General features: G+C 41.7%; 1 protein-coding gene across 6 annotated transcripts in view; it reads left to right on the top strand.

Annotated features, from left to right (window-relative positions):
• Positions 1–14,928, top strand: part of LOC139756395 (uncharacterized) — a 665,354-nt gene that overhangs the window by 375,886 nt on the left and 274,540 nt on the right. The window lies entirely within an intron of this gene.

The raw sequence follows: 14,928 nt of genomic DNA, 5'->3' as shown, positions 1-14,928 counted from the left end.
GTAAGGTGAGTTGGGGAGGAATGGGATGTATTTTGGGAAGGAGTGATGGCTTGCACAAAAGATGCTTATGGCATGAGAAGCGTGGGAGATGGGCAGATTAGAAAGGGTAATGAGTGGTGGGATGAAGAAGTAAGATTATTAATGTAAGAGAAGAGAGAGGCATTTGGTCAATTTTCACAGGGAAATAGTTCAAATGACTGGGAGATGTATAAAGAAAGAGGCAGGAGGTCAAGAGAAAGGTGCAAGAGGTGAAAAAGAGGGCAAATGAAGCTGGGGTGAGAGAGTATTGTTGAATTTTAGTGAGAATAAAAAGAGATTTTGGAAGGAGGTAAATAAAGTGCGTAAGACAAGAGAACAAATGGGAACATCGGTGAAGGGGGCTGATGGGGAAGTAATAACAAGTAGTGGTGAAGTGAGAAGATGGAGTGAGTATTTTGAAGGTTTGGTGAATGTGTTTGATGAAAGAGTGCCAGATATAGGGTGTTTTGGTCGAGGTGGTGTGTGAAGTGAGAGGATCAGGGAGAATGCTTTGGTAAACAGAGTAAAGATAGTGAAAGCTTTGCAGAAGATGAAAGCCGGCAAGGTGGTGGGTTTGGATGATATTGTAGAGGAATTTATTAAAAAAGGGGGTGACTGTGTTGTTGACAGGTTGGTGAGGATATTCAATGTATGTATGACTCATGGTGAAGTGCCTGAGGATTGGTGGAATGCATGCTTAGTACTATTGTACTCAGGTAAAGGGGATAAAGGTGAGTGTTCAGATTACAGAGTTATAAGTTTGTTGAGTATTCCTGGTAGATTATGTGGGAGGATGTTGATTGAGAGGGTGAAGGCATGTACAGAGCATCAGATTGGGGAAGAGCAGTCTGGTTTTAGAAGCGGTAGAGGATGTGTGGATCAGGTGTTTGTGAGAAATGCTTAGAAAAGCAAATGGATTTGTATGTATCATTTATGGATATGGAGAAGGCAGATGATAAAGTTGATAGAGATGCTTTGTGAAGGTATTAAGAGTATATGGTGTGGGAAGCAAGTTGATATAAGCAGTGAAAAGTTTTAATCAAGGATGTAAGGCATGTGTACGAGTAGTAAGAGAGGAAAGCGATTGGTTCTCAGTGAATGTCGGTTTATGGCATGGGTGCGTGATGTCTCCATGGTTGTTTGATTTGTTTATGAATGGGTTTGTTAGGGAGGTGAATGCAAGAGTTTCGGAGACGGGCAAGTGTGGTGTATGTCATGGATGAGAGGGCTTGGGAAGTGAGTCAGTTGTTGTTCGCTGATGATATAGTGCTGGTGACTGATTTGGGTGAGAAACTGTAGAAGTTGGTGACTGAGTTTGGTAAAGTGTGTGAAAGAAGAAAGCTGAGAGTAAATGTGAATAAGAGTAAGGTTATTAGGTACAGTAAATCAATTGGGAGGTAAGTTTGAATGAAGAAAAACTGCAGGAAGTGAAGACTTTTAGATATCTGGGAGTGGATTTGGCAGCAGATGGTTCCATGGAAGCAGAAGTGAGTCACAGGGTGGGGGAGGGGGCGAAAGTTCTGGGGGTGTTAAAAAATGTAAGGAAGGCGAGAACATTATCTTGGAAAGCAAAAATGGGTATGTTTGAAGGAATAGTGGTTCCAACAATATTGCGAGGCATAGGCTATAGATAGGGTTGTGCGAAAGAGGGTAGATGGGTTGGAAATGAAATGTTTGAGGACAATATGTGGCGTGAGGTGGTTTGATCGAGTAAGTAATGAAAGGGTAAGAGAGATGTGTGGTAATAAAAAGAGTGTGGTTGAGACAGCAGAGAGGGTGTATTGAAATAGTTTGGTCACATAGAGAGAATGAGTGAGGAAAGATTGACAATGAGGATATATGTGCCAGAGGTGGAGGGAACGAGAAGTGGGAGATCAAATTTGAGGTGGAAGGATGGAGTGAAAAAGATTTTGAGTGATCGGGGCCTGAACATGCAGGAGGATGGAAGTCGTGCAAGGAATAGAGTGAATTGAAACGATATGGTATACCAGGGTTGACATGCTGTCAGTGGATTGAACCAGGGCATGTGAAGCGTCTGGGGTAAACCATGGAAAGTTGTGTGGGGCCTGGATGTGAAAAGGGAGCTGTAGTTTTGGTGCATTATGCATGACAGCTAGAGACTGAGTGTGAATGAATGTGGCCTTTGTTGTCTTTTTCCAGTTGCTACCTCCCACACATGTGGTGGACGGGGGTGTCATTTCATGTGTGGTGTGGTGGCGACAGGAATGAATAAAGGCAGTAAGTATGAATTATGTACATGTGTATATATGTATATGTCTGTATGTATATATATGTATATGTTGAAATGTGTAGGTATGTATATGCACGTGTGTGGACGTGTATGTATATATATGTGTATGTGGGTGGGCTGGGCCAGTCTTTTGTCTGTTTCCTTCTGCTACCTCACTAATGTTGGAGACAGCAGTAAAGTATGATAAATGAATAAATGAATAGAGAGAGAGAGAGAGAGAGAGAGAGAGAGAGAGAGAGAGAGAGAGAGAGAGAGAGAGAGGAGGGACATTTGGATGATTTTTTCAGGGAAGTCCTGCAAATGACTGGGAGATGCATAAAAGAAAGAGGCAGGAGGTCAAGATAATGGTGCAAGAGGTGAAAAAGAGGGCAAATGAGAGTTAGGGTGAGAGATTATCATTAAATTCTATGGAGAATAAAAAGATGTTTTGGAAGGAGATGAATAAAGTGCGTAAGACAAGAGAGCAAATGCGAACATCAGTAAAGGGGGCTAATATGGAAGTAGTAACAAGTAGTGGTGGAGTGAGAATGAAATGGAGTGAGTATTTTGAAGGTTTGTTGAATGTGTTTGATGATATGGTGGCATTGTTTGTTGAACAGAGAAGAGTTAGTGAAAGCATTTTGCAAGATGAAAGCCGGTAAGGCGGCGGGTTTGGATGGTATTGCTGTGGAATTTATTAAAAAGGGAGTTGACTGTGTTGCTAATTGCTTGATAAAGATATTAAGTGCCTTAGGATTGGTAGAGTGCATGCATAGTGCCATTGTAGAAAGGGAAAGGGGATAAAGGTGAGTGTTCAAATTACAGAGGTATAAGTTTGTTGAGTATTCCAGGGAAATAATATGGGAGGGTGTTGATTGAGAGGGTGAAGGCGTGTACAGAGCATCAGATTAGGGAAGAGCAGTGTGGTTTTAGAAGTGGTAGAGGATGTGTGGTTTAAGTGTTTGCTTTGAAGAAGATATGTGAGAAATACTTAGAGAAACAAATGGATTCATATGTAGCATTTATGGATCTGGAGAAGGCACATGATAGATTTGATAGGGATGCTTTGTGGAAGGTATTTAGAGTATATGGTGTGGGAGGTAAGTTGCTTGAAGCAGTGAAAAGTTTTTATCAAGGATGTAAGGCATGTGTACGAATAGGAAGAGAGAAAAGTGGCTGATTCCGAGAAAATATTGGTTTGCGGCAGGGGTGCATGATGTATTCATGGTTGTTTGATATGTTTATTGATAGGGTTGTTATAGAGGTGAATGCAAGAGTTTTGGAGAGAGGGCAAGTATGCAGTCTGTTATGGATGAGAGGGCTTGGGAAGTGAGTCAGTTATTGTTCGCTGATGATACAGCGCTGGTGGCTGATTCTGGTGAGAAACTGCAGTAATTGGTGACTGAGTTTGGTAAAGTGTGTGAATAAAGAAAGGTGAGAGTAAATGTGAATAAGAGCAAGGTTATTATGCTCAGTAGGGTTAAGAGACAAGTTAATTGGGAGGTAAGTTTGAATGGAGAAAAACTGGAGGAAGTGAAGTGTTTTAGATATCTGGGAGTGGATTTGGCAGCGGATGGAACCATGAAAATGGAAGTGGGTCACAGGGTGGGTGAGGGGGCAAAAGTTCTGAGAGCGTTGAAAAATGTGTGGAAGTCGAGAATATTATCTCGGAAAGCAAAAATGGGTGTTTGAAGGAATGGTGGTTCTAACAATGTCATGTGGTTGCAAGTCTTGGGCTATAGATAGGGTTGTGTGGAGGAGGGTAGATGTGTTGGAAATGAGGTGTTTGAGGACAGTGTGTGGTGCGAGATGGTTTGATCTAGTAAGTTATGGATGGGTAAGAGAGATGTGTGGTAATAAAAAGAGTGTGGTTCAGAGAGCAGAAGAGGGTGTATTGAAATTGTTTGGTCACATGGAGAGAATGAGTAAGGAAAGATTGACAAAGACGATATGTGTGTCAGAGTTGGAAGGAACAAGGAAAAGTGGGAGACCAAATTGGAGGTGGAATGATGGAGTGAAAAATATTTTGAGCGATTGGGGCCGGAGCATGCAGGAGGATGAGAGGCATGCAAGGAATAGAGTGAATTGGAATGATATGGTATACCAGGGTCAACGTGTTGTCAGTGGATTGAACCAGGGCATGTGAAGCATCTGGGTTAAACCATGGAAAGTTTTGTGGGTCCTGGATGTGGAAAGGGACCTATGGTTTCGATGCATTATACATGACAGCTAGAGATTGAGTGTGAATGAATGTAGTCTTTTTTGTCCTTTCCTAGTGCTACCTCGCAAGCGTGTGGAGGGGGGGTTGTCATATCATGTGTGGCGGGTTGGCGAGAAATATCATTGAATCTTCTTTTATCGAATACACAAAGGATTATAAACTTCATATTTGGGTGGTCTATACACCTTGGATAACTTTGTTGTTGAGAAGATTTGTAAACAAATCACCCTCTTGTCCTCATGATAAGTTTGTGATACACTCGTTGTCTGTCTTGGACAATCGCATGTTTACCAAATGTTGTCCTAGCTATGTCTCTTCATTGTATATCACCTGACTGTTATATTTCTCTCTTGTGTCTACCCTTATGATGTGATTATTACACAAAAGTTCACTTGGGAACTTATCATTTTTCATTTTCCCCGTTAACGAAGTAATGCTAGGAAACAGACAAAAGAATGGTCCATCCCACCCAATTTCACATGGAGAGACATAAATGCCCACACATGCACATATACATACCTGTACATTTCAACTTATACGTACATATACTTTTTTTTTTTTTTTTTTTATACTTTGTCGCTGTCTCCCGCGTTTGCGAGGTAGCGAAAGGAAACAGACGAAAGAAATGGCCCAACCCCCCCCCCATACACATGTACATACACACGTCCACACACGCAAATATACATACCTACACAGCTTTCCATGGTTTACCCCAGACGCTTCACATGCCCTGATTCAATCCACTGACAGCACGTCAACCCCTGTATACCACATCGCTCCAATTCACTCTATTCCTTGCCCTCCTTTCACCCTCCTGCATGTTCAGGCCCCGATCACACAAAATCTTTTTCATTCCATCTTTCCACCTCCAATTTGGTCTCCCTCTTCTCCTCGTTCCCTCCACCTCCGACACATATATCCTCTTGGTCAATCTTTCCTCACTCATTCTCTCCATGTGCCCAAACCATTTCAAAACACCCTCTTCTGCTCTCTCAACCACGCTCTTTTTATTTCCACACATCTCTCTTACCCTTACGTTACTTACTCGATCAAACCACCTCACACCACACATTGTCCTCAAACATCTCATTTCCAGCACATCCATCCTCCTGCGCACAACTCTATCCATAGCCCACGCCTCGCAACCATACAACATTGTTGGAACCACTATTCCTTCAAACATACCCATTTTTGCTTTCCGAGATAATGTTCTCGACTTCCACACATTTTTCAAGGCTCCCAAAATTTTCGCCCCCTCCCCCACCCTATGATCCACTTCCGCTTCCATGGTTCCATCCGCTGACAGATCCACTCCCAGATATCTAAAACACTTCACTTCCTCCAGTTTTTCTCCATTCAAACTCACCTCCCAATTGACTTGACCCTCAACCCCACTGTACCTAATAACCTTGCTCTTATTCACATTTACTCTTAACTTTCTTCTTCCACACACTTTACCAAACTCAGTCACCAGCTTCTGCAGTTTCTCACATGAATCAGCCACCAGCGCTGTATCATCAGCGAACAACAACTGACTCACTTCCCAAGCTCTCTCATCCCCAACAGACTTCATACTTGCCCCTCTTTCCAGGACTCTTGCATTTACCTCCCTAACAACCCCATCCATAAACAAATTAAACAACCATGGAGACATCACACACCCCTGCCGCAAACCTACATTCACTGAGAACCAATCACTTTCCTCTCTTCCTACACGTACACATGCCTTACATCCTCGATAAAAACTTTTCACTGCTTCTAACAACTTTCCTCCCACACCATATATTCTTAATACCTTCCACAGAGCATGTCTATCAACTCTATCATATGCCTTCTCCAGATCCATAAATGCTACATACAAATCCATTTGCTTTTCTACGTATTTCTCACATACATTCTTCAAAGCAAACACCTGATCCACACATCCTCTACACATCATCTACATATACATACACAGACATATACATACATACACATATTCATACTTGCTGTCTTCATCCATTCACATCGCCACCCCGCCACACATGAAATGGCACCTTCCTTCCCCTGCTCGTGCGCTCAAGGTAGTGCTAGGAAAATACAAAATGGCCACATTCATTCACACTCAGTCTCCAGCTGTCATATGTAATGAACTGAAACCACAGCTCCCTTTCCACATCCAGGCCTCACAAACTTTGCATGGTTTACCCCAGACACTTCACATGCCCTGGTTCAATCCATTGACAGCACAACGACCCCAGTATACCATGTTGTTCCAATTCACTCTAATTTTTGCACGCTTTTCACTCTCCTGTTTGTTCTGGCCCTGATCGCTCGAAATTTTTTTCACTCCATCCTTGCACCACCAATTTGGTCTCCCACTTCTCGTTCCCTCCTCCTCTGACACATATATCCTCTTTGAGAATCTATCCTCACTCATTCTCTCCATGTGACCAAACCATTTCAACACACCCTCTTCTATGCTCTCAACCACACTCTTTTCATTATCACACATCTCTCTAACCCTTTCATTACTTACTCGATCAACCACCTAACACCACATATTGTCTTCAAACATCTCATTGCCAACCCATCCACCCTCCTCAGCAGAACTGTATCTTTAGCCCATGCCTCGCAACCGTATAACTTTGTTGGAACCACTATTCCTTCAAACATACCCATTTTTGATCTCTGAGATAGCGTTTTCGCCTTCCACACATTCTTCAGCACTCCCAGAACCTTTACCCCCTCCCCACTCTGTGACTCACTTCCACCTCCATGGTTCCATCCGCTGCCAAATCCACTTCTAGATATCTAAAACACTTCACTTCCTCCAGTTTTTCTCCCTTCAAACTTAACTCCCAATTGACTTGTCCCTCAACCCTACTGTACCTAATAACCTTGCTCTTATTCATATTTACTCTCAGCTTTCTTCTTTCGTACACTTTACCAAACTCAGTCACCAGCTTCTGCAGTTTCTCACCCGAATCAGCCACCAGTGCTGTATCATCAGTGAACAACAGCTGACTCACTTCCCAAGCCCTCTCATCCACAACAGACTACATACTTGCCTCTCTCTCCAAAACTCTTGCATTCACCTCCCTAACAGCCCCATCCATAAACAAATTATACAACCATGGAAACTTGATGCACCCCTTACACAAACCGACATTCACTGGGAATCACTCACTTTCCAGTCCTCCTACTTGTACATATGCCTAACATCCTTGATAAAAACTTTTTACTGCTTTTAGCAACTTACCTCCCACACCATATCTCTTAATACCTTCCACAAAGCCTCTCCCTCAACTCTTATCATGTGCCTTCTCCAGATCCATGAATGCTACATACAAATCCATGTACACCTATACATACATATATGCACATGAATACATATATGTATATAATTATTTTTTTTATTTATTATACTTTGACACTGTCTCCTGCGTTAACGAAGTAGCACAAGGAAACAGACGAAAGAATGGCCCATCCCACCTACATACACATGTATATACACACTTCCACATATGCGCTTATACACACCTATACATTTCAATGTATACATATATATACATACACAGACATGTACATATATACACATTACATAATTCATACTTGTTGCCTTCATTCACCCCCATTGCCACCCCGCCATACATGAAATGACAACCCCCTCCCCGCACATGCGGGAGGTAGCGCTTGGAAAAGACAACAAAGGCCACATTCGTTTACACATAAGTCTCTAGCTGTCATGTATAATGCACCAAAACCACAGCCCCCTTTCCACATCCATGCGCCACAAAAGTTTCCATGGTTTACCCCAGATGCTTCACATGCCCTGGTTCAATGCATTGACAGTATGTTGACCCAGGTATACCACATCGTTCCAGTTCATTCTATTCTTTGCACGCTTTTAATCCTCCTGCATGTTTAGGCTCCGATCGCTCAAAAATCTTTTTCACTCCATCCTTCCACCTCCAGTTTGGTCTCCCACTTCTCCTCGTTCCCTCCACTTCAGACATATATATCCTCTTTGTCAGTCTTTCCTCACTCATTCTCTCCATGTGGTCAAACCATTTCAAAACACCCTCTTCTGCTCTCTCAACCACACGTATCTTTTACCCTTTCATTACTTACTCGATCAAACCACTTCACATCACTTATTGTCCTCAAACATCTCATTTCCAACACATCCATCCTCTTTCGCACAACCCTATCTGTAGCTCATGCCTTGCATCCATATAACGTTGTTGGAACCACTATTCCTTCAAACATACCCATTTTTGCTTTCCGAGATAATGTTTTCACCCTCCACACATTTTCCAATGCTCCCAGAACTTTCACCCTCTCCCCTAACCTTTGACTCGCTTCCGCTTCAATGGTTCCATCTACTACCGAATCCACTCCCAGATATCTAAAACACTTCACTTCCTTCAGTTTTTCTCCATTCAAACTTACCTCTCAATTGACTTGCCCCTCAACCCTACTGTATCTAATAACCTTGCTCTTATTCACATTTACTCTCAGCTTTCTTCTTTCACACACTTTACCAAACTCAGTCACCAGCTTTGTAGTTTCTCACCTGAATCAGCCACCAGCGCAGTATCACCAGAGAACAACTGACTCACTTCCAAAGCCCTTTCATCCAGAACAGACTGTATACTTGCCCATCTCTCCAAAACTCTTGCATTCACCTCCCTAACAACCCCATCCATACACAACTCAAACAACCATGGCGACATCTGTCACCCCTGCCGCAAACCAACATTCACTGAGAACCACTCACTTTCCTCTCTTCCTACTCATACACATGCCTTACATACTTGATAAGAACTTTTCACTGCTTCTAGCAACTTGCCTCCCACTCCATATATTCTTAATACCTTCCACAGAGCATCTCTGTCAACTCTATCAAATGCCTTCTCCAGATCCATAAATGCTACATACAAATCCATTTGTTTTTCTAATTAGTTATCACATACATTCTTCAAAGCAAACACCTGATCCACGCATCCTCTACTACTGAAACCACACTGCTCTTCCCCAATCTGATGCTCTGTACATGCCTTCACCCTCTCAGTCGATACCCTCCCATATGATTTCCCAGGAATACTCAACAAACTTATACCTCTGTAATTTGAACACTCACCTTTATCCCCTTGGCCTTTGTACAGTGGCACTATGCATGCATTCCGCCAATCCTCAGGCACTTCACCATGAGCCATACATACATTAAATATCCTTACCAATCTGTCAACAACACAGTCTCCCCCTTTTTCATAAATTCCACCGCAGTACCATCCAAACCTGCCACCTTGCCGGCTGTCATCTTCCGCAAAGCTTTCACTACCTCTTTTCTGTTTACCAAATCACTTATATGTATGTGTACATATTTAGAATTGCTTGCCTTCATCCATTTTTGACTCCAACCCACCCCACATGAAATAGCATTGCCACCCCCTGCAACAGTGAGGTAGTGCCTGGAAAACAGAAAAATAAGGCCACATTCATTCACACTTAATTCCTTGCTGTTATGTGTAATGCCCTTAACCCATAGCTCCCTATCCACATCCAGGCCACACAGAACTTTCCATGGTTTACCCAAGACATTTCACTTGCCCTACTTCACTTCACTGACAGCATGTTGTCCTGGTATACCACATTGTTCTGATTCACTCTGTTCCTTGTACACATCTGACCTCCACTGCATGTTAAGGCCCTGATTGCTCAAAATATTTTCACTCCACCCTTCCACCTCCAATTTTCACAGTCAGATTTATTGGAGGTAGACACTCTTGTGTGAACTTGGTAGGTCCTATTAGGTGTAATCCATGTTATCCAGTGATTTATTTAGTGATGATGACATGATGTTTGGTACCTGTATTGGTGATTTATTGAATTTACAGTGTATTCTTTCTTTCTTGTATCCAGGGATAAAAGTATTAATGTTGTGGAAATTCACTGTAAAATATATTCTGAATATATTTTGTGTAATTGTATAAAGTTATATTCTTCAAGATAAAGAAGCTGTGTTGTATCATTAGGTAGTAACATTATTCTCCTTAGACAATTTAGCCTCATGAACCATACCTATAGCTCCATATGCCATATCTAGGACTATACCTGCATTTGGAATGTATGAGTGTTCTTCTTCTTTCTTTTATAGATGTTTGTCTTTTCCCACTTTAGCAAGGTAGCACCAGGAACAGATGACTGAACCCGAGAGGAAAGAGTCCTCACTTGACTCCTTGCTCTGTACTTCTTTGGGAAAATAATACCGGAGGGGAGGATTTTCAGCCCTCCACTTCCAACCCTTTTAGTTGCCTTGTACAACATGCATGGGACGTGTGGGCAGTATTTCTCCCCTTCCTTCCCTATTTCCAGTCTACTATTCTTGAAAAAGTAAGGTCAGCTTTATTAATTGAAATCACAATTACATTTCCGTTACAGATTTTGTACAATTTCATGCATTTTAGTTTTCTCTCTCAAAGTTTGACCTTGTTATGCTACAGCAAATGAAGGGTTGAGTCAGTATCAGGAAAACAGACATTTTAGCATTTAAAGTCATGTTTTTGGCAGGGTTTATAAATTGGGCCTAGGAGAGATGTGTGGGTCTGAATAATACATTTGATTCCAGGCTGCTTATACACAAGCTTATAAAGTCATCTGATCATACTTGAGATATAATACATCAATTTCAGTGCTACCACTCAGCTAATTATTCACTTAAGTGACTAATAGTGTCACAGTTCCCCTCCCTAGCTGGCAGATAGATTATTTAATTATCATATTTTTATTATACTTAGTCGCGGTCTCCCGCATTAGCAAGGTAGCGCAAGGAGACAGACGAAAGAATGGCCCAACCCACCCACATACCCATGTATATAAATAAACGCCCACACATACTTATATACATACCTATACATTTCAACGTATACATGCATATACATGCATAGACATATAGATATATACTCATGTACATATTCATACTTGCTGGCCACATTCTTTCACACTAGTCTCTAGCTGTCATGTGTAATTCACCAAAACCACAGCTCCCTTTCACATCCAGGCCCCACAAAACTTTCCACGGTTTACCCCAGACACTTCACTTGCCGTGGTTCAATCCATTGACAGATGTTGACCCAGTATACCACATTGTTCAAATTCATCTATTCCTTGAATGCCTTTTCCTCCTTTATGTTCAGGCCCTGATCGCTCAAAATCTTATTCACTCCATCCTTCGACCTCCAGTTTGGTCTCCCACTTCTTCTTGTTCCCTCCACCTCTGACACATATATCATATCCTCTTTGTCAATCTTTCCTCACTCATTCTCTCCATGTGTCCAAACCATTTCAAAACACCCTTTCTGCTCTTCAACCATACTTTTTATTTTACATCTTCTTTCATTACTTACTCGATCAAACCACTTCACATCACTTATTGTCCTCAAACATCTCATTTCCAACACATCCATCCTCTTTCGCACAACCCTATCTGTAGCTCATGCCTTGCATCCATATAACATTGTTGGAACCACTATTCCTTCAAACATACCCATTTTTGCTTTCCGAGATAATGTTTTCACCCTCCACACATTTTCCAATGCTCCCAGAACTTTCACCCTCTCCCCTAACCTTTGACTCGCTTCCGCTTCAATGGTTCCATCTACTACCGAATCCACTCCCAGATATCTAAAACACTTCACTTCCTTCAGTTTTTCTCCATTCAAACTTACCTCTCAATTGACTTGCCCCTCAACCCTACTGTATCTAATAACCTTGCTCTTATTCACATTTACTCTCAGCTTTCTTCTTTCACACACTTTACCAAACTCAGTCACCAGCTTTGTAGTTTCTCACCTGAATCAGCCACCAGCGCAGTATCACCAGAGAACAACTGACTCACTTCCAAAGCCCTTTCATCCAGAACAGACTGTATACTTGCCCATCTCTCCAAAACTCTTGCATTCACCTCCCTAACAACCCCATCCATACACAACTCAAACAACCATGGCGACATCTGTCACCCCTGCCGCAAACCAACATTCACTGAGAACCACTCACTTTCCTCTCTTCCTACTCATACACATGCCTTACATACTTGATAAGAACTTTTCACTGCTTCTAGCAACTTGCCTCCCACTCCATATATTCTTAATACCTTCCACAGAGCATCTCTGTCAACTCTATCAAATGCCTTCTCCAGATCCATAAATGCTACATACAAATCCATTTGTTTTTCTAATTAGTTATCACATACATTCTTCAAAGCAAACACCTGATCCACGCATCCTCTACTACTGAAACCACACTGCTCTTCCCCAATCTGATGCTCTGTACATGCCTTCACCCTCTCAGTCGATACCCTCCCATATGATTTCCCAGGAATACTCAACAAACTTATACCTCTGTAATTTGAACACTCACCTTTATCCCCTTGGCCTTTGTACAGTGGCACTATGCATGCATTCCGCCAATCCTCAGGCACTTCACCATGAGCCATACATACATTAAATATCCTTACCAATCTGTCAACAACACAGTCTCCCCCTTTTTCATAAATTCCACCGCAGTACCATCCAAACCTGCCACCTTGCCGGCTGTCATCTTCCGCAAAGCTTTCACTACCTCTTTTCTGTTTACCAAATCACTTATATGTATGTGTACATATTTAGAATTGCTTGCCTTCATCCATTTTTGACTCCAACCCACCCCACATGAAATAGCATTGCCACCCCCTGCAACAGTGAGGTAGTGCCTGGAAAACAGAAAAATAAGGCCACATTCATTCACACTTAATTCCTTGCTGTTATGTGTAATGCCCTTAACCCATAGCTCCCTATCCACATCCAGGCCACACAGAACTTTCCATGGTTTACCCAAGACATTTCACTTGCCCTACTTCACTTCACTGACAGCATGTTGTCCTGGTATACCACATTGTTCTGATTCACTCTGTTCCTTGTACACATCTGACCTCCACTGCATGTTAAGGCCCTGATTGCTCAAAATATTTTTCACTCCACCCTTCCACCTCCAATTTTCACAGTCAGATTTATTGGAGGTAGACACTCTTGTGTGAACTTGGTAGGTCCTATTAGGTGTAATCCATGTTATCCAGTGATTTATTTAGTGATGATGACATGATGTTTGGTACCTGTATTGGTGATTTATTGAATTTACAGTGTATTCTTTCTTTCTTGTATCCAGGGATAAAAGTATTAATGTTGTGGAAATTCACTGTAAAATATATTCTGAATATATTTTGTGTAATTGTATAAAGTTATATTCTTCAAGATAAAGAAGCTGTGTTGTATCATTAGGTAGTAACATTATTCTCCTTAGACAATTTAGCCTCATGAACCATACCTATAGCTCCATATGCCATATCTAGGACTATACCTGCATTTGGAATGTATGAGTGTTCTTCTTCTTTCTTTTATAGATGTTTGTCTTTTCCCACTTTAGCAAGGTAGCACCAGGAACAGATGACTGAACCCGAGAGGAAAGAGTCCTCACTTGACTCCTTGCTCTGTACTTCTTTGGGAAAATAATACCGGAGGGGAGGATTTTCAGCCCTCCACTTCCAACCCTTTTAGTTGCCTTGTACAACATGCATGGGACGTGTGGGCAGTATTTCTCCCCTTCCTTCCCTATTTCCAGTCTACTATTCTTGAAAAAGTAAGGTCAGCTTTATTAATTGAAATCACAATTACATTTCCGTTACAGATTTTGTACAATTTCATGCATTTTTAGTTTTCTCTCTCAAAGTTTGACCTTGTTATGCTACAGCAAATGAAGGGTTGAGTCAGTATCAGGAAAACAGACATTTTAGCATTTAAAGTCATGTTTTTGGCAGGGTTTATAAATTGGGCCTAGGAGAGATGTGTGGGTCTGAATAATACATTTGATTCCAGGCTGCTTATACACAAGCTTATAAAGTCATCTGATCATACTTGAGATATAATACATCAATTTCAGTGCTACCACTCAGCTAATTATTCACTTAAGTGACTAATAGTGTCACAGTTCCCCTCCCTAGCTGGCAGATAGATTATTTAATTATCATATTTTTATTATACTTAGTCGCGGTCTCCCGCATTAGCAAGGTAGCGCAAGGAGACAGACGAAAGAATGGCCCAACCCACCCACATACCCATGTATATAAATAAACGCCCACACATACTTATATACATACCTATACATTTCAACGTATACATGCATATACATGCATAGACATATAGATATATACTCATGTACATATTCATACTTGCTGGCCACATTCTTTCACACTCGGTCTCTAGCTGTCATGTGTAATTCACCAAAACCACAGCTCCCTTTACACATCCAGGCCCCACAAAACTTTCCACGGTTTACCCCAGACACTTCACTTGCCGTGGTTCAATCCATTGACAGCATGTTGACCCCAGTATACCACATTGTTCAAATTCACTCTATTCCTTGAATGCCTTTCTCCCTCCTT

Source organism: Panulirus ornatus, chromosome 21, assembly GCF_036320965.1.
Source record: "Panulirus ornatus isolate Po-2019 chromosome 21, ASM3632096v1, whole genome shotgun sequence".
Taxonomy (NCBI): domain Eukaryota; kingdom Metazoa; phylum Arthropoda; class Malacostraca; order Decapoda; family Palinuridae; genus Panulirus; species Panulirus ornatus.
The sequence above is the reverse complement of the archived record's forward strand: the minus strand, read 5'-3'. Positions and strand labels throughout refer to the sequence as shown.